At 43.5% G+C, this 21,519-nt stretch overlaps 1 protein-coding gene across 1 annotated transcript in view; it reads right to left on the bottom strand.

The window, feature by feature from the left end:
* Nucleotides 1-21,519, bottom strand: part of TYW3 (tRNA-yW synthesizing protein 3 homolog) — a 173,436-nt gene that overhangs the window by 40,617 nt on the left and 111,300 nt on the right. The gene's annotated exons all lie outside the window — the stretch shown is intronic.

The following is a 21,519-nucleotide window of genomic DNA, read 5'->3' on the forward strand; positions in this document are numbered from 1 at the left end:
GTTCGCCGACAAGTTTTCTTGATCCGGTCGCGTTCTCCATGAGATGTTGTATTGTTTTTAGCCATTTGCGCTGTCTCGCGACAGTTCGCGCCCGCAATGACGTCATGCGTCGCGCGATCACGTCTTTCTCCTCGCGATCATGCACCGCGAGACAACTCAAAACAAGATGGCTGCGCCCGCAAGCAACCACATGGGTAAGTTGGCGACCCGCAACCATGCAGAAAATCTCGACGAACATGCCGGAAAAAAACTTCCGCATCTTCGCGATATTTCCGCTTGTTTGCGATAATTTTAAACATTTTCGCGATAATTTGCGAAAGTTAATTTCGCAAATTCCACCCACCCCTAGTTTCTAGCAAGGCTTGAATTGTGAGAAATTGAGTTGTTGGTTGACTGGGGTGTGAGCCCTGGTCAAGCACCAGCCATAATCCCTTGCCAGGTGAACCACAACCACTCAAATAACATGGGCTTAACCTTGGATAGCTTAGAACACAAGAAGTTAGGGTTAACTTAAATAATTTGAAACTAAAATTACCAAAATCCAATAATTAGAACCAGAATTATGAATTTTTAAACAATTAAGTGAAAATTGTGCCAAAAAGCCCTAACCGACAAAAAGGGATATCTGGTCACGTTGGAATGGGACAAAGTCAAAAGTTCAGGTCAACTGCGATTGAGCGCTGGCCGGCTACAGGGACCAGATTGGGCTTGCTGAGTAAAAGTATGTTGCTCCGGGTTGTGTCAATGTTGAGGATCCTTTCGATGACGAAGATGCAGAGTGGCGATGCGTTGATGTTGATCCACATGACGGTGTGCTGGTCCTGGCTACGCAATAGTGGTGAGCTGTCGATTATGATGAACGTGTTGCTCTGATGAAGAGATTCAACATCATTGTTGAGGCGGTCGTCGGCGGAGTTTCAAGAATGTTTGTTCAGTAGAGTGTTGCAAAATGTTGGTTCCAAAGGCAGGAACACTATAGGAACGATGCACCGGTTCTGGTCCACACACCAGGGGCAATGCCTTGGTGCTGGTCCATGCAACCAGGGCAACGCACTGATTCCGATCAACGCAATAGCAACAATGCATTGGTGCTGACCCATGCATTGGTAACGATGCACCAGTTCTGTACTTCACAGTTGTTTTGATGCATTGGTCCTGATGGACAAGCACCTTAGGCCCACTTCTATGGGTCTAGGACTGGTCCTCCCAAGTGGTGACTTGGCAGGGCAGACTCACAGATGGTCCAGCTGCTGAAGCAGAATGGTTGCAAGTCTTTTAAATCCCTTAGACTTGAGATCAGGAGACCAGTCAGTTAGCCCTTGGAGTCACTATGGGCTCAAGTGATGAAGGTCCAGTACTTCTCACCTAGGCAAGGAGGGAAACAGGTAGCAGGTTAGCACAGCAAGAAACCTGTTCTTCCAGAGCAGCAGTCCAGCAGAGAGCAGTCCTTCGGCAGCACAGCAGTCCTTCTCCCTGGAAGAGCATCCACAGGTCGAAAAGTGTACTGAAGAGGTAGAGTTAGAGGTCCACTTCTTATACCATGTGGTGCTTTTGAAGTGGTTGAGACTTCAAAGAAGAGTCTTAGAAGCGCAAAAAGGTCGTCCCTTCCTGCCCTGTCTCCACCCTTCCTACAGATGGTTAAGCAGTCCTTTCTGTGTGGACAGGGCACAGCCTATTCAGGTGTAAGTGTGAGTCTGTGCCCAGCTGCACCCTCTCTTACTCCCAAGATGGCCATAAAATCACACCTAAGCTCCCATTGTGTGTGGCTGTCTAGGGGGAATACACAAAGGCTAGCTGGTACCCACTCCAGGCATGTGATTAAAGACAGGCTGCAGGTACATAAGGCTGAGCGCAGGAGAATGTCAACTTTCCAAAAATTGTATTTTCAAAATTGAAATGATAAATTCAACTTTGCCAGTAAAGAGGATTTATCAATACAATTGCATAGGTTCCAAACATGACAGATCCACCTCCTCTGAAGTAGGTATGACAGCTTATTAAATGTAATAAGGAAACCCCATTGTTATCCTTTGAGAGGGGTAGGCCCCACAGTAGCGGAAAAACGAATTTAGGAGTTTTTCACTACCAGGACATATAAAACCTAAAAGTGCATGTCCTAATTTAATTCAACAGCACCTTGCCCTGTGGGCTACCAAGGACATACCTTAGGGTGACTCGTGTGTAAGAAAAGGGGAGATTAAGGCTTGGCAAAGGATTTTAAATCCCAAGTCAACATGGCAGTGAATTACTGCATTCAGGCTGCAATGGCAGGCCTAGGACATGTTTTAGACTGCTACTTAAGTGGGTGGAAATACAGCTGCTGCAGGCCCACTGGTAGCATTTAATTTACAGGCCCTGGGTACATGGTATACCACTTTACAAGGGACTTACGAGTCAATTAAATATGCAATTGAGTATATGCCAAACAAACCATGTTTAGGGATGTGAGCACAAGCCCGTTAGCACTGGTTAGCAATGGTAAAATGTACAGAGCCCTAAGGCCAATATAAAAGAATTCAGTACAATTGGAGGCAAGCAGGCAAAAGGTTTGGGAGAAAATCACCCTAAGGCCGACAGGGCTAACACTAATCATACTTCTTTCTGATTATACCTGACATCTTAGGCCATATTTAGCACAAGTCTTTGAATTCATCTTCACAGGCTCTGCAAATGCAGAGGCGCTGTCAAAGATTGTGTTCTACTGAGGGTAGCTTTCTGATTAGGAAGCGCTCTGCCAGCACTTTGTTATGCCGGGCATCTGAATGCTGCAAAGTTCAGTATGCATCATTGCTCTCTTTCTTTCTTCAGTTTCTGAGCAAGTGTCTGGTGAATAGCTCTGGCAAACTTACTTTTAACCATTCACTTGTTTTAAAGAGATGTCATTATAAATAAACTCAGATTCTTTTGGTGACCAAGTACCTAGGTTGCCACTTGAAGATTTAGGAGCTTACTCCCAATTTAACAAGTGAAGTAGCACTTGCTCTGCACATTTGTTTTTAATACTGGTGTGCACTGAACATGAAAAAATAATGTTTCAGAGAAATGGCATTTAAGGTTATCCTCAAAAGTAAACTATAATTTATCAAAACGCTATGTAATATTTGTTTGTTTGTGTCCAAGATGAAAATCTTTTGGGGCACATTGTGGTTTGAAAGGAAGTAAACTACACAAAAGTTTAGAAAACATTGCCTGCAACCTTCATCCATTTTTTTCAAGTTAATATTTTTTATATATTGTTTTTTATCAAAATTAAATCACCAATCTTGCTTCCATTCTTCTGCATGTATTTGCATAAAATAAAGGAGCACCCTCTGAACATCATAACTAGCCACAAACATACAATTTGCAAATGTGCACAAATTGTTTCATTGGAGCCACTGACATTAATGCAGGCTGAACTTAAACCTCCCTGCGCACCTTCAAAACATCTTATACATATAGCTGAATATCTTGCCTTAGCAGCAGACAATCCTTGTTCCCACAACAATACTTGTGGCACTTTAAAGTGGCATTGACAGTGTTTGTGCTGCAGGGCACTGAGCCCCCATCTCCAGTGCACAAAATAAACATACATACTTGTCTTTGACCCCAAACAAAATTTCTTGGGTACTGACTGATAACATTCCACATACCTGTTGTAACCTACCTTCTATTATACCTTCTCTGTCTTTCCCCTCCTTACAGAGATCTTGAGGGATGTGCCCAGTTTAATTCTGTAGGCTTCCAACTCTTAACAGTCTTCAAACTCAATGCTAAAATGCATAGATGTTCCACTCCCCACAAACCCATCTTGGGAATTTATTTCCAGCTTCCATCATATCACAAACACATAACATTGTTCCCGTAGAAGTCACAGATTTTACATTGAACACACCAAAACTCCCTACTTTGTCATATCCCAAAAGGGAAGAAAATAGCAGAAGCTTACTTATTCCTAGATGCTTTTCATCAGGTCTCAAAGATGGAGGCAGTTTTGAAAATTCTTGTAAATCTGTGGTTGGCCCAATCTGCGTAAACATATTTTATTCACATCCCTGACGGATGATAGCATAATCTATTTCTAAGAGTTACTATGAGAAGCTGGCCTGGTATATGATGTCCACTAATGTAAGTGCGCAGCTTGTACCAGTCCAGACAACCCTTATGGTGATTTAAGAGTTCTGGGACAACCTTAGAAAGCTATCCAAATGGTAGCTGTGGAGAGCAGCCTTCAGGCTTAGTCTTGTAAGTGTGAAGCAGCTTGTATTATCAGAATGCAATCTTATAGTATAGATTAAATGAAAGAGAACCACACAAGGAATTTATAAAAAATATGTATTTATTATACAATACTCTCTAGTATGTTCCAGTATCTCCGGCATGGAGATATACACAAAGCACACACTAATATAGCAAAGAAATCACAGTAAATAGCACTAATACACAGCGGGCCCCGGAGGGGGGTGGGGGGGACTGCACCATATACTAAAAAAGAGGTAGAAGAACCATAACTTGAGTCAGGACAATGTCAAGAGGACGTAGATTTGCTGGGATCCCAAGGAACCACCCAACATGAGTAGATAGGGACCCCATGGAGAATGTGTGCAGTGTGAGTACAAGACAGCATGCTCGGTACAAGTCAATGTGCAAGTCATGTTTGGATTGTTAAAGATTAAGGACCCTTCCCAGTGGACCCCGAAGAAACCTTGTGGAAGACAGAAGGTTGGAGAGCCACCCCATCCGTGGATACCGTGGTACCCAAGTTACCTATCCCAGGGAAGCCGGGGGCATATGTGTGAAGTGGCGACAGAAACCGTTGTCGAACCCAATGGAGGACTACAGGAAAGTGGCGCTGCTAGAAGAGGAGAAAGTGTCCGGAGGAATCCAAATGTGGATTCCTGATGAAGAGTACCTGAAAGCAGAGGGGACAGAGTCTGGGTTACTGGAGAGTGACCAGAGGCTCGGTAGACTAATGCCCACCAATGTCGGGTGCTTCAGGGTAGATGTCGATGACCTTGACTCTGCAGCTGTGGGGACCAGGTGATGCCGAGGGCGACCAGAAGACGGATAGTGTTTTGTACCATGAAGGATGTTGAGTGCTGAGGGGTCGTGTCCGGCGGGAGAACCAACAAGCCTTGGCAAAAGCAACCCACGCAGGAAGTCAAGAAGTTGCAGGAAGAGGACCAGCTAGGTCCAGGAGACTCACCACAAGCAGGGGAGTCAGGGCAATCCCAGAGCAATCAGAGGGGCCCAAAGAAGACGTAGTTGGCCATCCACAGGACCCACAAGTCGAAGACACCGGAGTCGCAGGAGCTTAACAAAACAGGCCAAGGAGCACAAAGTGCGATGTGGTTGAAGATCTTTGCAGGAGAAGGTGCCAGAGGTTCGGGCTACTTGGAGCCCAATGCACTTGCTGCAGAACTGCCAACAAGCATTTGCACTTGCAAAAGTACACGGTGCACAGGGGTTCGGGTATTGCAGCACCCATGAGGGATTCTGACCTCAAACTAGGTGAGAGGGCAGCTTGGGTTTCGTGGGACGTAGAAACCCACCTCCTGTGTTGTTGAACCCTTCGGAGTCCATAGGAGCTCTGGATTAGCAGACCTGTCAGCAGTGTTGTGGTGCCTGCGAAAGCCGGGAAGTGACTCCTTCATTCCAAGGGAGATTATCTTCAGGTGTCTTGGATGCTCCACATGCCATACACGGATTCTGTATGGTGCACAGACAAGGCAGCAGACTGAGAGGGAGACGAATTCAGGCCCAAACGAAGTCCAGCAAAGTCCTGAGTGCCCAGACGGTCAAAGTGCAGTGGTTTCAGTTCTGAATCTTGTCCACGACGAATCTAGGGACCTACACTCAGGTAAGCCTAAGGAAAGGGTTGGGAAGATTCAGGGTCTGGACAGAGGGGAGGTTACTCCTATTTCCTTTGTCCAGTTTTGCACCAGAGCAGGCGCCAACGGCTCCCAGGACTGGTTTGAACTGGACTATGCACAAGGACACCAAATGTGGCCCTCATGCAGACTTCCAGGCGCTGGCAAGCGCACCCACCCAGCCCTAATACACTAAATTCTGTCTAGGAGGTGGTCACACCTCCCTGTTTACAGGATGCCTATTGTCCTCCCTTCCTCTACTCGAGCTTGGCTCAGCAGCAGGAGGGCAGAAATGTGTCTCTGGTCGGCAGCAACCACTTTGTGTTGTCCGGGACTAGAAGGCTGGTACCGGGAACACTGAGAGCCTAACAGAGGGCTCTCCTGGTGGGGGGAATAATACCTCCCAAACCAGTAACGGTGTGGGGGTATGATTTCAACATGTTTGACATCAAACACGATAAGGTCCCTTTTTGAGATGGTCATCGCGCGGTCACGTAATGCTTCTCTATATTAGTATATGACTGCTTTACTGACAACCCAGGAGAATGGACGCTGTAGACTGCAGTGTTGTCCTGCTCATGCAGGGGCACCCTCTCACTTACAACCAAGCACCCTGCCCTCAAGATTGTACGGGCATGCTATAGGGGTGACTTGTAGATTTTTTTGTGCAGTGATCCTTAGATTTAGTAAACCTATATCTCTCATAAGTGGTGCATGCACTATTTTACGCAGGATGCAATGGCAGGCCTGTAGTTTCATTTTGAATGGTCTCTCATGAGTATACATGCTACAGCCAATGTTAGACCTCTGGGGTATATATGCCATGGGTAGCATATTCCAGGGACTGACAAGGGTACCCCAGTATCCAATCTGGGGTGTACCCAAGTACATACACAACAGTTTTAGGAGAAAGCAGATAGACTGGGGTCCTGCATCACATCAAGCAAAAAGTGGGGGTAACCATAGGAAGCAGATCCTAATTTCCTACAGTTACCTAGTAGGTTTATGTGTTCATCGAAGATCAGTGGTGGATGCATAAATGATGCAAGCAGAGCCTAAAAGAGCCATTAGCAGTTTCATTCACTGTTTTAGTACAGAGCACAGTAAAGACCTCTATCATGTAGACAGACTTAGCTGTGCTGTTGCATCCAGCAATACTGCAATCCATGAACTTGCTTCATAAGACTTGTTTTCTTCGACAGAGGGTAGTAAGTTCTCTGCCTCCTAACTGGTCAACACCACTCTTCCTAAGAGGGCAGAAGACATAACTCATTCATACTAGTCAGCTTCCGGCTTTCAAACCTTTTGCCTCTCCCTGGTATAAAATACCCTGCCCAATGATGTTTATGCTGGAGAGTCTTTCTCCCCTAATTCTGTCTTCTGCTCCCTATCACCTTCTCATCTTGGCTGGGTTGTGATGTTATACCCAGCTTTATCTTTGCTTAAGCTAGAGTAATAAGCAGGTGACCTGAGTTCCTGAAACTTCTTCTTCTTATACAAACTGACTTGTTGCCTTTAATGGCGGAAGGTGTGCTTGTCTCCTCCATTTCAGTGTATGCCCATCTGAATAACCTTGGCACTAATCCTATCAACCCCTTATTCTCCTGGTTATGCTCTATCCAACAGTGAGGCACTGAGGGCAACACTGCCATCACCACCATTCATTAGTTAGATAGCCGCAAACTGAGAAAGAAGCCGTGGACTACAGCGCAGTAGCTCACAAACTAAAAACCTGGTGAAAGAGACAGCAATCATTAGGATAATGCCACCCTTGCAGCCTGGCCTCAATGAAGGAGTGAAAACTGCCTTCAGGATTAGGGGTCAACATTGAAAGCTAGTTGTCATGAGAGCTGGTCCCACAGACACAAAGGTCAATAGGGCATAGTACTAGTGCAAGTGTGGGCTTCCACTCTCCCCGATGTGCACCACTTATGTAGGGACAGTGAGGTTAATATCTGCCCTAGACAGGTAGGACTAAAAGAGGATGTCTTGTTCTGGACTTGGCAACAAACTCATTTTCTGAAATCCTATATTCACCTCTCGACTCGCCATCTTAATCAAGTGCAAAAGACTAAGCAGCATGAACAGTGTTCTTTACCAGCATAAAACCTGGGCGGGTTATAAAGAGCACATAAAAAAAAATTCAGATTAAGAAATTAAACTACCAAAATGACCATAAGGAAGAAGTTGCAAAACGTATCCACTAAGGTTTAGACAGGCCAAGAGAAAGTAAAGGTTCCTATGATTGTAAAATAATTGACATATTCAGAGATACATTTTTTATTAATTACAGAGACGAGCTTTGTAACAAGGTAATACATATATTTAATATAAATTTGGGCTTCCTAGCTTTATGTTGTTTCCTTGCTTCAACCTAGAGTACAGCATTCCGGAGAGCACCGGGCAGTTAAATATGCCACAAGTATGTAAAGTAAAGTGATATTTCCTTGCCAAAAAGCACATGTTTTGTTCAATAAATATAAGCAGTAAGGTGGGCTTCGTCTTGGAGAAGTTTATAACAGCCAGTACAACACATCAATGCAAGGACATAATGTTTTAAAAAGCACTGAAAATGAAAATCCACCTAGTGATAGGGCAAGCTGAAACACCCAGCGACAAACAGCAACAGGTTTGACCTTTATGCGGTATGCGGGCTGCACAAATGCATCCACTACAAACGTCAAGCATTTTAGTTTTGCAAATGCTTGTTTGCATACTAGTTAATAACCACAAACATAAATATCTGAAAAATTGTTGCTACAGGAAAAAAGGATTGCGTTCTTTTCTGCAACCATTTTTCAGATGCTTTTAGCAGCACTCGCTCTACAGTATTTCCTGGCCGCTCGGCCATTTATCACAAGTATGGCAGCCGTATTGGAGCGGTAACGATAACAGAGTAGGTAAGTACCATTCCAAGATGCTGACCCTGTTTATAATCAGTAGGCGAGTGGCACAGCAGCACCGGGGATAGAGCGCTGACAAAGACAACTGAAATATTGATGCTGTAGAAAAGAAAACGCTTTCTTCTGTGGATCCATTTTTTCAGATGCTTTGTCTGAAGCTAACTTTAAACCAATTTGATATGCCCTCGAACCCCACGTACCACACATTATGAGGTAAACCAAAGTCTGTAAATTTTTACTCCTGCTCATCATTTTTTTGCCACGAATAAGTTGAAAGCAGTTTTGCTTCGGGGACAAAACCACTTCCTGTACCAGTCTTCATACCCCTGGTACACCACAGGCATCTCTCCCCTTCCATAAGGATAACAAGCACGGTCACTTGGACTGAGAAGTATAGAAATGGCACCCCAGAACACAACACTCAACTCTCTCAGGGTATGCGGTGACAGGGCTCACCCTTTTGCTCGCTCTCATACTTGTCCATAATAAGATAAGAGACACGAAGAAAGTTTACAATATTTATTTAAACTATCATGCTCTAAGATGCAATAATTGCACCACAATTACAAAATTAAACAGGTCAACAATATCATCAGCATAGTTAATAAACCATATGTGATTAAAGGTCCTGTCATGTTATCTGACAGATCTGCCTAACCTCTCCCATACTACTGAAGCTATGTGGTTATATATTATGTTGTATCATGGGGAGAGGTGTTGGCCTAACGGCTAGGGCACTCGACCTCGGACCTGGGGAACTGGGTTCAAGTCTCGGTAATGATACTGAACATCCTATGATTCTGGGCAAATCACTTAGGGCCATATGTAGGAAGCCTAATACCGGTCGGTAACGGCCGATTTTCGGTAAATATCCCGTTACCGTCCGGTATTTAGGCTTTTGCTATGTAGGGGGCACATTTCAGGATTCGGTAATTTACCGAATCTGTAAAATTACCGAATCGGTAATTTTACCGATTCAGTAAATACCGAATCCTGAAATGATATGTAGGTGACACTCAAATGAGTGATGTGTAGGGAAAAACATTCGGTATTTAGCACCAAATATATGTTGGTGCTAAATACCGAATACATTGCACAAAGCAATATTTTGCTGAAATTACAGTGCCATGTGGCAGACATACATGTGTCCGCCACATGTGCACACATGCAGGAATCAGGGGTGCAACAGGGTGTCAATGTGCCACCCTGCCACCCTTGAATGTGCTCCCCCCATTACCGAATCGGTATTTACCGATTCGGTAATGAGGCATACCTTCCCATTGATTCAATCAATGGGAAGGTATGCCTCATTACCGAATCGGTAAATACTGATTCGGTAATTACCGAATTTCTCCGATTCGGTAACATTTACCGAATTATTACCTACATACACTTTACCGATTCTTAAATACCGAATCGGTAAAATTTGGTATTTAAGAATCGGTAAAGTGTATGCCACCTACATATGGCCCCATATCTCCCGTGCCTAACAAAAAATGAATGTGTGTCCTCATCCACTGGTGCTATGTAAAGCGCTCTGATACCCGATTGGATTCGGGTCAAGTTCGCGCTATATAAAACTCTGCAAAATAAAAAAAATCTCTGGGTTTATTGGCAGACCAGTACCTTAGGTGGATGTTCTACATCTCAGCTGATGCAGCACTTTCATCTCAAGGCCTTCACTCTGTGTGTGTGTATTTTCCAGAACCCATCCTCAGTTATATGACAAGATATGTGTATTCAAAAACAGCAGCTGCATTCCTTTATTATGTTTAGGGGCCAGCGTCTGACCAGAGAGAATAACAAGGGGCAATGTTGTCTGACCTTGCCCAGGATATTCAGACTAAATCCTAGGAAAAGAATAAAATACAAAAACGTGCTGTTTCCGTGTGAAAATACCATGCGACACAAAGGCAAGCGTGATCTTTAGAAACATGTCCAAAACCAAAATGACCTAGAACATGCATGATTAGGCTCACATAGGGAAAACGACAATGGGCCATGTTAGAATCATACGACACCCTCACCACCATCAGGTAGTAAGAATACTTCTGAAAAGCATTACACCAGATACTTTACAAGAATAAGGAAGTTATTTCTAAAATAAATTGTTCATCCAAAAACTGGAATAATTTTTTACTCTTTTAGTCAGTGCTTGCATAAAACCTAAAAATGCAATAGCTCATAATCTCTTTAGTATTGTCCTAAATTCTGAACTTTATGTATGAACGTCTTAGAGAACACATACAATCTTATATCTTAAAGTATTTTCTCTGGAAAATACATCAAAGTTCTGAAAGCAAGGAAAGATGATTCACATGTCCAGGAACAGTTTAAACATCAGTGATGGCGAAGGGGAGAATACAATTCTTTAATAACTCCGATTCATTATGAATAATTTACTCCAGCCGGAATATGAACTCTATACCCGACTTCAGAATGGCCGTCAGAAGGACATTGTTTTGTTCTAAGTAAACCAATGAGCTTTACTCATTGTTACATTTCTTATGTGAAGTATGGTAATGTTAAAGGAGGATTTAGACGCTGAGTAAATAAAACCGATACTCCAGTGGTTTGTTCACAGATCTGCAGAAACTAATAAAAATCAAGTGCAATAAGCTTATTCGAAAAGGATGATAAAGATGGAGAATAGCTATTTCAATTATTTATATATGGTGTTGGGTTCGTTTTATTGTTTGATTAATTCGAACTGTACAACAACACACTATAAATGGGAATGCATTGACCATAAGATATAAAAAGATTTTTTTTAAAGAGGCAAAATCACAGTCCTAGACCCACAATGTCGCCATTCATGCTTTGTTTAAAACAAGAAATGTGTTAATATCGAACTATAATTTATTAAGGCCGTTCCCCAAACAACCATCAACAACCATACTGCGGCATACTTATGATTAGATGAGGCTATAAAACACAATAAACCACTTCTGACCATGAAGAAACACTGCATGGTGTAGAAATTGGCAATAACAATTTAAGACGCATACTTTAAACAAAGTACAGAACGTAACAGCAAACTGATTTAAACTCTTCTTTATATTCAAAGAGCCTACAGCATCTCTTAGTGGCCCAGGCTTCCGACGTAGTAGTTCCCTAACAGCTAAGAGTAATAGCCTGTATCTCAATAATAGAAACATAGTGCTTTTAGTCTACGGTTTTAGAGCATCATAAGAGGAGGCAAAGTATGCTGCACTGCAGGCCTGTAATTAATTGAGAGGAAAGTGGTGAAAATATAAGAAAGAGATCAATATGCACTGATAGTTTATTTAAATAGTGCAAATCTCATGTTTAGATAGTCCCATTGTGGAAATGAGCCTTTTTAGGGGGCCCACCGGTGCAGGGGTTCACCCTTATCTGCCCACTCGTTCTTAAACCAACAAAGTAGAGATTGGCACGGAAGCTGGAATATCAAAGAACAAGTTTATTAATAACTCATGAGTGGGACTACATCAATACAGTACCCTCAGGCCACTGTAGGAGGTAGTACATGGAATACAGAAACCATGGGCCTTTTATACAGGCTTTGCTGCGGAGTAAGCATGGGGACTCAAATGGGAGGTACAGGCATACACAGGAATAGCTATTGACTAACATGGACAGATAGAAATTACTTAGTCAGCAGGGTGGGAGGAGAAACAGAACAGCTTACATCAGTTGGAATAGCCTGACAGTTACACTCTAAGACAGGTGCATTCTAGCAGCTACAGGCCTTTCTGAGCATATACATAGCTCTGGCTCAGTACTGAAGGAGTTAACTACAGTTGATGACTCAAGCAGAATAGAAAAGCAAGCAACAGTGAAGACGGTAGAATCACGTTGCTTAGCAAAAATGGCTGCCACAACTAAGATGGATTCAGCTCATGCTAACGTCAATTGCTGTCGATTTCCACACCATGCCCTTGCTATGTAAATAGCAAAACAGTTATTGAACAAATTGAAGTAAAGTGGATCACTCATATCCATGTGCATGAAATGGTTACGCTTATAAAGAAAAACTGTTTGTGAAAACCTATGCCAAGTACAGAAAAGAATGGAATTTTATAGTTTACATGAACAGGGATTTAGACATTCTAAAGTGTATAATTGTTTAATAGGTTTTGTTCTTTAGTAACAGAATTGTAGGTTGAGGCCCAATGTGTTTCAACTGGGGTCTGGTGTTTAATATTACTTTTAAATATAAATCAATCCCAAAGAAAGATTTTATGTACTAACCTATTTTTAGATAGTGTATTTTAGCAGCAAAGTAGTATGTAGTGCATTTAGAAATACAGATTAATTTAAAACACAAATATGTATAGACTTTTTGGAAGAGGAATGCATGCTTTTCACCAACTACTGTGAGATCCCACGTAAAAGACTAAACCACACAGGGGCATAGCTACCATTGGTGCAGCAGGTGCAGTGCCACGTGGACCTAGAGCCCTGAAGGGTCAATAACACCTGATAGTGGCTGTATTTACTACCTCAACAGCAGTCAGCGGGCCATTATACTTCATGTACTAAGGCACATGGCATCCTCGCTACATTATTGAAACCAGAGACAGTACATGCATAAATCAGCACGTTTCTAATTTGCACTCATGGGACGATATGTTGCGATGTCCAAGGCTCAAAAGGTGAAAATCAAATGGAGCTATTGTTCTGTTGCAGAACAAGGCATGAAATTCACCTTGCTCTATAGTGGAACAGGCTTGTGACCCAGGAATGCAATTATTTCCCTGTAAGTAATATTATAATCTATTTTTCTGAGCTTTCCCATGACAACTGGTACAAATACTGACTTGATAACAAGGAGGTTACCCTAGCCTGTGACCCCGGCAAAGGTGGTGTGACAAGGTGGATTTGTGACACAAAAAGTGCCCCTGGTGGCCGAAGAGATCCCTATACCTGGGCACACAAAGGTGGCATCTGGCTTTTGGGCTCTAGGGATGCTGCAGTGTGCTGGATAAATTAAGGAATTCTCATTTTGTCACAAGAATAGGCTTAGGGTTAAAGAGAGTGATTGGAATAACAATAGTGTTTGTGCTTTAAAGGAGTGGTTTGTGAGTTATCTGATTCCCCATAAAGACAGATGTCTATGCAGTACCTGCACCTCTAACCCAACACACTGATAGACCCGCTTCGAACCTGCTCTGAACCTTCAAATTAAATTAGGATGCATGAGCAACACTTCTCAAGTTAATGCCATAGGTGGATCACCTAACCTGTGGATAAAATTCTACTTTTCGCAGCCATGCGCCTGACCCTGTCATGGTGCCCCATGTAGTATTCTAGAGGATTCTAGAGGATTCTGAAGACACTGTGATTCTGAAGATACTGTCCACCCCCAACAAATTCAGCGCATTTCAGTACTTATCAGCGCTAATCAGAAACCAGGACCAGCCTGCACAACATTGCTTAGCAGTTATCAACCACAAATGCTGCTGCAAACAGTTTGAAGAGTAATCAGTGCTAATGCTATAAGTATCAAGATGAATCATAACAATTATACCAGGCTCACTGCAGAAAAACGGTAACCACCCAAAAATGGCCGACAAAGAAGCTAAGAACCTCAAGAGACTCAAAGCCAACACTCCAAATCCAGATTCACCCACTAATGCAACATCAACGAAACGATGGATGCCATATTAAGCTAAACTAGCAGAGGTTCATGATCTTGCCAAATCAACGAAAGAAGAAATCTCTGCAATTAGACAAGATATTAGAGACACTAACGTCAGACTGTCAGAAACAGAGAGCAGAATCAGCCAACTAGAAGACACCGAAACTTAAGTATGTAAATCCCTCAAAAACCTAATAGTCACAACAGAATCTCTAACGAAGCGTTTGTCAGGGCGTGAAAATAGGAACAGGAGAGGGAATCTAAGATTTTTTTGAATCCCGGAAGGAAAGGAAGATCCTTCAGGCTCATGCATCACTTTTTTGAAACAATTGGTTCGCGCAAGCCTCTAACTTGTCTTTCAGTCAACCTCTGGAATTTGATAGGGCTCATCGGGTCCCAGCTAGAATCGTAGTAAATCAGAAAACACCAAGACCAATTGTATGTAAGCCTCTCCGATATCATCATGTAGAACAGATCCTTGTCTCCATGCGTAAAAACAACCATATCCTTTGGAACAACAACAACATTTTTATTTCTCAAGACTAAAGAAAAGAAACTGTGGACACCAGAAAACGGTTCCTAGCACTTCGCCCAAGGTTAAGATCCTTGAACTATCAGTTTGCCTTCGAGGGTCCAGCAAAATTCCATGTAATGATCCAGGGTTCTCCAAACTTCTCCACAGATCACCTACAACTAAAAAGATTCCTCGATGGGCCAGATGATCCCTTTATGGACACGGCGACCTCAGGGCCTTCCTCCATAGTCTCTTAAAACCTCCAATGTATCAATACCATGCAGCGAACTTTATAGCAACATTTGATCCCCTTTTAGCCTCCATCTGAATATGCAATCTTCTGGTCACAGTTGAAGCTGCACGATCATCAACTATATTCATGCAAGACGCTTTAACTTAACTTGGTGTTTTTAGTATTAAAGGCGACTTACTGCCTCTGCAACGTTCTGTAAAACGATGATCCGCTCAGCAACACTTCGACCTCACTTAGCCACCTAGTATTCACTTAGTCTCCATTTGAATCAGCAGACGTAACTTTACAAATGTCTTGCACAACGACAAGATGAACTCTTCTGTACCTTTCTAGCCTCTTTGGCCTTACCTTTGGCCTTACCTGTCTGCTGGCCCCTTCTGGCCATCACCTGACCTTCATGAAGATTCTTGTCTCTTTAAGTCAATTCAAGCTAATTTGATGTGTAACTGTGTTCTGTGTTAATGATGCAGGGCAATGGCTTATATCTAGCTTGCATATTCTGTCCTTATTGAAACTGGACTCTATCCTAAGCCTTAAATGCAGGTAGTCAGTGTAGGAAAGTGGATATCTGACTATGGTTACCCCCAACTTTTTGCCTAGTGTCTAGCTGGTTTTTCGACTTAGTTGGCCTGAGATCCTGCCATTCAGGATCTCAGTCTGTCTGCTCTCTCTTTAAAATGGACTCCATGTACCCTAGGTACATACCCAATTGGTAAGGATCACCTTAGTGGACCCTGTACAGTGTACCCTAGGTACCCAGGGCATAGGTGTACCCTAGGCCTCCCAGGGGCTGCAGCATGTATTATGCCACCTCTGGCCTGGCCTTCCAATCAGACACAACTGGCTGATCACTCAGCTGGGGCAAGGTCGTGTAATCACCCCTTGCTTAGATATAGTATACCTATATCTACCCTTAAAATAGACACATGTGTACCTGTGAGCCACTCCTATGGCAGGCCTTAACAATCCTGGAGGTAGAGTGCTTGGTAACATGTGAGATGGTGCTCTAGCAGGAGCTGAGCCTGTCTGCAGCTTTCGGAACCATGTCCTTATAGCTGTTCTATGATATAGCCTACCATATACTCTTAAAGTACCTTATAATCTTAAACGGTTATGGTAACTATGGTTTGGCTTTATCAAAACATGTCGTGTAAGGTGTCTAACACTTTGGAATAATACCCCATACCATTTCTGGTGATGAGGATATTATTCCTCCCTTCTAGAGGGAGAGACATGTTAAAATCCTACTTTGCTGTTTAACTCTGACCAAAGCCTCAGCATCACAAAATGGATGCTCCTGCCACAGACACGAGTCTGACCTCCTGAAGCTGGGAGCCCTCCCAGCCAGGGAGGCCTGGACAATAGGTTTCCTGCTTGGGGAGGTGCTAGCACCTCCCCAGACAGACTTTAGTGTATTGGGGCAGGGAGGGCTGAAAGGAATGAGACAAGCCTGGGGCACACAAGGTGCTCCATGCATAGTCCAGTTCAAACCGGTGCTGGGGCACTCCAGCCCCAGCTCTGGCGCGAAACTGGACAAAGGAAAGGGGTGTAGCCACCCCCCTTCCTGGTCCCACCCATAGGAGGGACCTTGCAGGTAGCCCAGCCCACTAGCCCAGTATATCAGTAGGTAGCTGAGCCCTGCAAAATTAGATTAACCTGAATCTGCAACTTGAACAGAAACTCTGGACCTTCGACATTCGACCTCAGGAAATCTCCCTTGTGGCCAAGGAGTGACCACCCTGGGCAACCAGGCACCATCCAGCGACCGCTGCTTTGCTTTGCGACAGATCCTACGAGGGACGACTGCAGAGACTGACCAGCGCCGAGACTTCCAGACACCTCTGACCCCGATCCACATCTCCAGCGAAGCTGAGACCCGTGGAGGCGACGAGGGACGTGGGACCGGCGACTTGGGAAAAGTGGCTAGTACCTGACTAGCGCGACTTCTGAGGATCCCTCGAAGCTGTGCTTGGGGAATTGAGAAGCCCCCATCCCGAGCACCATCTGCAACCAAGATCAGCTCCCCACACTTCACGTGTTCTGCGTGGGGCCCTTCTGCACCTGAGTTGCTCGACGTGTTGTCCGGTTTGCTGGCCCGTTGGCTAGTGACTTCTGCGACGACGAACCTTTGTTTTCCACTTGCTGGTCTGGCTCCTCCAGACTGGCACCTGCTCCTCTGTGAAAGAGAAGCACCCCAGACCTTCCTGGTCTGCACCAGAAGCAAGTCCTCCATCCTGCATGGGTTCCGCTTGCCAAGGCTTGTTGGGTCCTGACTCGACTTCGAGGCCGCCGACAGAAAGAGCCTTCGTGGGACAGCTCACCTCCTGGTTCTGGTCGTCCTCGACGCCTCCTGGTACCCGTGGCTGCTGCGACAAGCTTCACCTCTTCACCTGCATCTTCACGACATCGCCTGATTCCTTCCTGGTTCCTTCCCGGCTCCTGGCTGGTGACCTAGACTCTGTCCCTTCTGCTTGCAGGTTCCTTCCTTCTTGATCCCCTCCTTGGGATCCACCGGACACTCTTCACTGACAGCCTGTCAGCAACTTTCCTTCAGGCATCCATAGGAGTCGATGACGAAACCCGACGCAAGTTCACACCTATGCACCCGCAGCCCGTGGGCTAGGTAACTTGAGCATTTCGGTGCTCACAAGGGTATTGACTATCCAAGGGTCTAGTTTCCGAGTCTCGACTTCCTAGCTATACCGGAAGTGTCCTAAAACTGCTAATTTCTAATAACTTGCATTTCTATTGACTTTTTCGCATTACGCGTGAGTGTTTCCACTCTGCACCTGAATCCCGTGGGCCTCCCACTTCCTAACCTTTGGTAGTATAGTGTAGCCCCAGCGATTCCCTAGGCCTAGGCCTATCCTGTATTCGTGACAGTGGTTCTTATACCACTTACTTAGTATATGGTTTGCGTGGCCCCTAGGGCCTAACTGTATTACTTACCTGTGTGACTTAAGGTATGCTTAAATAAGACTGTGTTGTACTTACCTCGAATCTCATAAAGAGTGCTGAGGGTTTGACTAGAATAAATACATTCTATTTTTATATATATCTGTTGTGGTGTCCTTTCATTTGGTATTCAAGGGATTACATATGCCATTCAGAGTTTAGCCTAAGACTGCTCTTGTCCATGCTACCACTAGGATAGCTGGTCTATAAGGTTGACTTTACAACCAATCACCATAAGGGTTGTTTGGACTGATACAAGGTGTACACTAGAATTAGTGACATCATATATCAGGCCAACTTCTCACAGTCAGGTAACTTGTTACTTGTAAAATGTTTAGCTAATTAACTAGCTCTAACTGTCTACCAATAGATATTGCTAGATTATTGGGTAAATCCCAACACTCGCTTCACTCTGAGTTATACGGTTAATAAGCATAATGCATAAACTAGCATAAACTAGCAGTACGCTATGTATTGCAATGGTCCATATGCCAACCTATGTGCACTCAGTTCTTAAATGTTGAAGTTTATTTTATTACTCCATAAGCCACAGAATGGACTCGTGCGTCCAACACAATCTTGTCTGGCTCCCATGGGAGGGGAGCTCTCTTCCCTTGTCACCACTTCTGTTATCTACCTTCAGGGTTGGGTGGGAGGACTAGGTATGAGGGTGGGTAGGGTTGGGTTTTGGATCTGGTTTGCTGTCTTTTTCATGCTGTTCATAATTGTCTTCCTTGCTCAAGTGCTTTGCCTATTTCTTCAAGCGATGATCTTCGCAGTGATTCCCGCAGTGACAGCCTTGCGCATACAAGTGTTAACACATTGTATGAGATGCCCTATAGAAGTGACGTATATTTTTACACAGGTACTATGTTTTCTTACTCAAGGGTAATGTCATACAGTAATAACTTTGTATGTACACGGTGCACCTCGCTGATTGGTCAACACTAAATATGTGTCATGTCTCTCTGCTTGTGTGCCATGCCTTTTCTTTTAGATACTATGTCTCGCTATGATATCTTTGTACACAAAGGTGAAACCACATTAATATGTATACTCTATGTAAGTGACAAGCCTCTCCACTCAGTAGCATGCCTTGTTTCTCAAGTCTATTGTTTCACAGTGATTACCTTGCAGATATAGGAGGTACCCCTTTGAGTGGTATGCCTCATATATGTGACATGCACACATGGCTAACCAATTTAACACAACTATGTCCATTAACTTCATTGCATACACAAAATGGGGCTACAACCTCATCATATAGTGAGTAAACCGCACAAAAATTACTACTGAGCTAGGGGTCCACTTACAATGTTGATAACGCACTTATGATGTTGCAAATTTCCCCAGGTGCCTTAGCCCATAACAACCTCAAGATAGTCTCACGGAACGTTAAGGGCTTAAACCACCCTGTCAAATGGAGGAAGATACTTGAGTACCTTCATAAACAAAAGGGTGACGTCTTCCTACTTCAAGAGACAAAGATTGACTCAAAACAATTTAATTCACTTAGAAATAGGTTTTACAGCAACGTTGCTGGCTCTGACGCAATAGGAAAGAAAAATGGTGTCCTGACTCTAGTAGCAAAGAAATCAAACATCGATTTGGTGGCAAGCACATCCGAAACTAAAGGGAGGTGGATTACAACAAAATTGTCAAAAGACAATACAGAATTTTACATTACTAATATTTATGCCCCCAACAAGGACGACTTGGAATTCTGGGAAGATTTAAGCAAACAAATTGACACAATCCCATATACTGCTATGCACATACTAGCGGGCTATTTCAATCTACCCATGGACCCGGCATTAGACAGGGACTCACTCTGCCCTTTTCGCACCAACAACTCTCACAAAGCCTTGATTAATCTCTGCACATGTTTCAATCTGATAGACACTTGGAAGTTACAAAATCCCACAGGAAAGGAATATACCTTCTATTCGTCCCCACATAACTCCTACTCACGCATTGACTACCTATTTATTTCTGGTAATGCCATAGCCTGAATCAAAGAAACCTCGATTGAGCCAAGAGTGATCTCAGACCACTCATGGGTCAGCTTATTTATATCTGACCCGAAGCCTTTCAAAAAACCAACCTCTTTGGAGGCTCAACAATGACGTTTTAGAAAAAGAGTCCCACAGACAAATCATTGAAAGCGCGATACAGAATTATCTTATGGTTAACAAAAAGGGTGGCACATCGGACCTCACACAATGGGAGGCTTTGAAGAGTACCATCAGAGGAGAGATCATTAAAATTAGATAACAATAACAATCTTGAAAAGCTAGAAAAAGAGATTGCTATGTTAGAGGGGAAACATGTAATATCAAGAGATACCACAGTCCTGAACAAAATAGTGAAAAAGAAATAAGAGTATAATAAAATACTTAGTGACCGAGCAGGCATATGGATAAGCAAACAAAAAAGCATCAAGCTTTGTGAGTCCAACAAGGCAGGGAAGAGCTTAGCGTCATACTTAAAGTTTAAATTACACAATAATACGATTAAGACCCTAATAGATCAAACAGGTTTAGCTCACTCTGATCTTGACAAAATTGCAGAAATTTTAAAAGGTTTTTATAGCACTCTGTATACCAGGATTTGGACAGCACAAAAACACAAGATTATCTAAACAAAAGCACACCTCCTGCCCTCTCAGATCAAGAAAAAATCTAAATCAATAGCCCAATCACCGCTTCTGAAATCGAAAGCTCAATTAAGTCCCTCAAAATTGGGAAGGCTCCGGGCCCTGTTGTGTTTAATGGTAAGTTTTACAAATGCTTCTCCCCGATACTAACTCTCCCATTCTTAAACTGGTTCCACGAATTTAGTAACTCTGCCAAATTAATGGGACACCAGCAGAAGCCATTATAGCAGTAATCCCCAAAGAAGGAAAGGATCCAACACTCCCCAAAAATTATATGCCGATATCTCTAATTAACTTAGACTGCAAAATGTATGCAATCATCCTCGCCAAACGCCTTCAGAATTTTTTACCCAAACGTATCCATCCCTCACCAGGTATTTTTTTATTTTTATAAAAACAGACTATCTAGTGATAATACCCGTATCCTAGCTCATGTCCTGGAGAAAGCCAAACTTACTGACTCACCAACAGAGATTTGAGATCCTTCTGTACGGTAACTTCCCCTCGAACTTTAGAAGTAGGATCTGGCCCCCTGATTTTCCCCCTCCTTCATCTAATGGGAAATCCGCAAAAAAATCTAGGAGTTTGGTTTAAGGATAATCTCTCATTCTCTGTCCAGGTGAATAAGATCTCAGGCTGCTGTTTTGGTTTTCTTAAGACACTAAGGAGTTTTCTCCCTCTCCTTCCAAGGTCTGCCAAAGAAACGGTTATTCGGGCATTAGTTTTGTCTCGTTTGGACTATGCTAATGCCCTGTATGTTGGCATC

Source organism: Triturus cristatus, chromosome 4_2, assembly GCF_964204655.1.
Source record: "Triturus cristatus chromosome 4_2, aTriCri1.1, whole genome shotgun sequence".
NCBI lineage: Eukaryota > Metazoa > Chordata > Amphibia > Caudata > Salamandridae > Triturus > Triturus cristatus.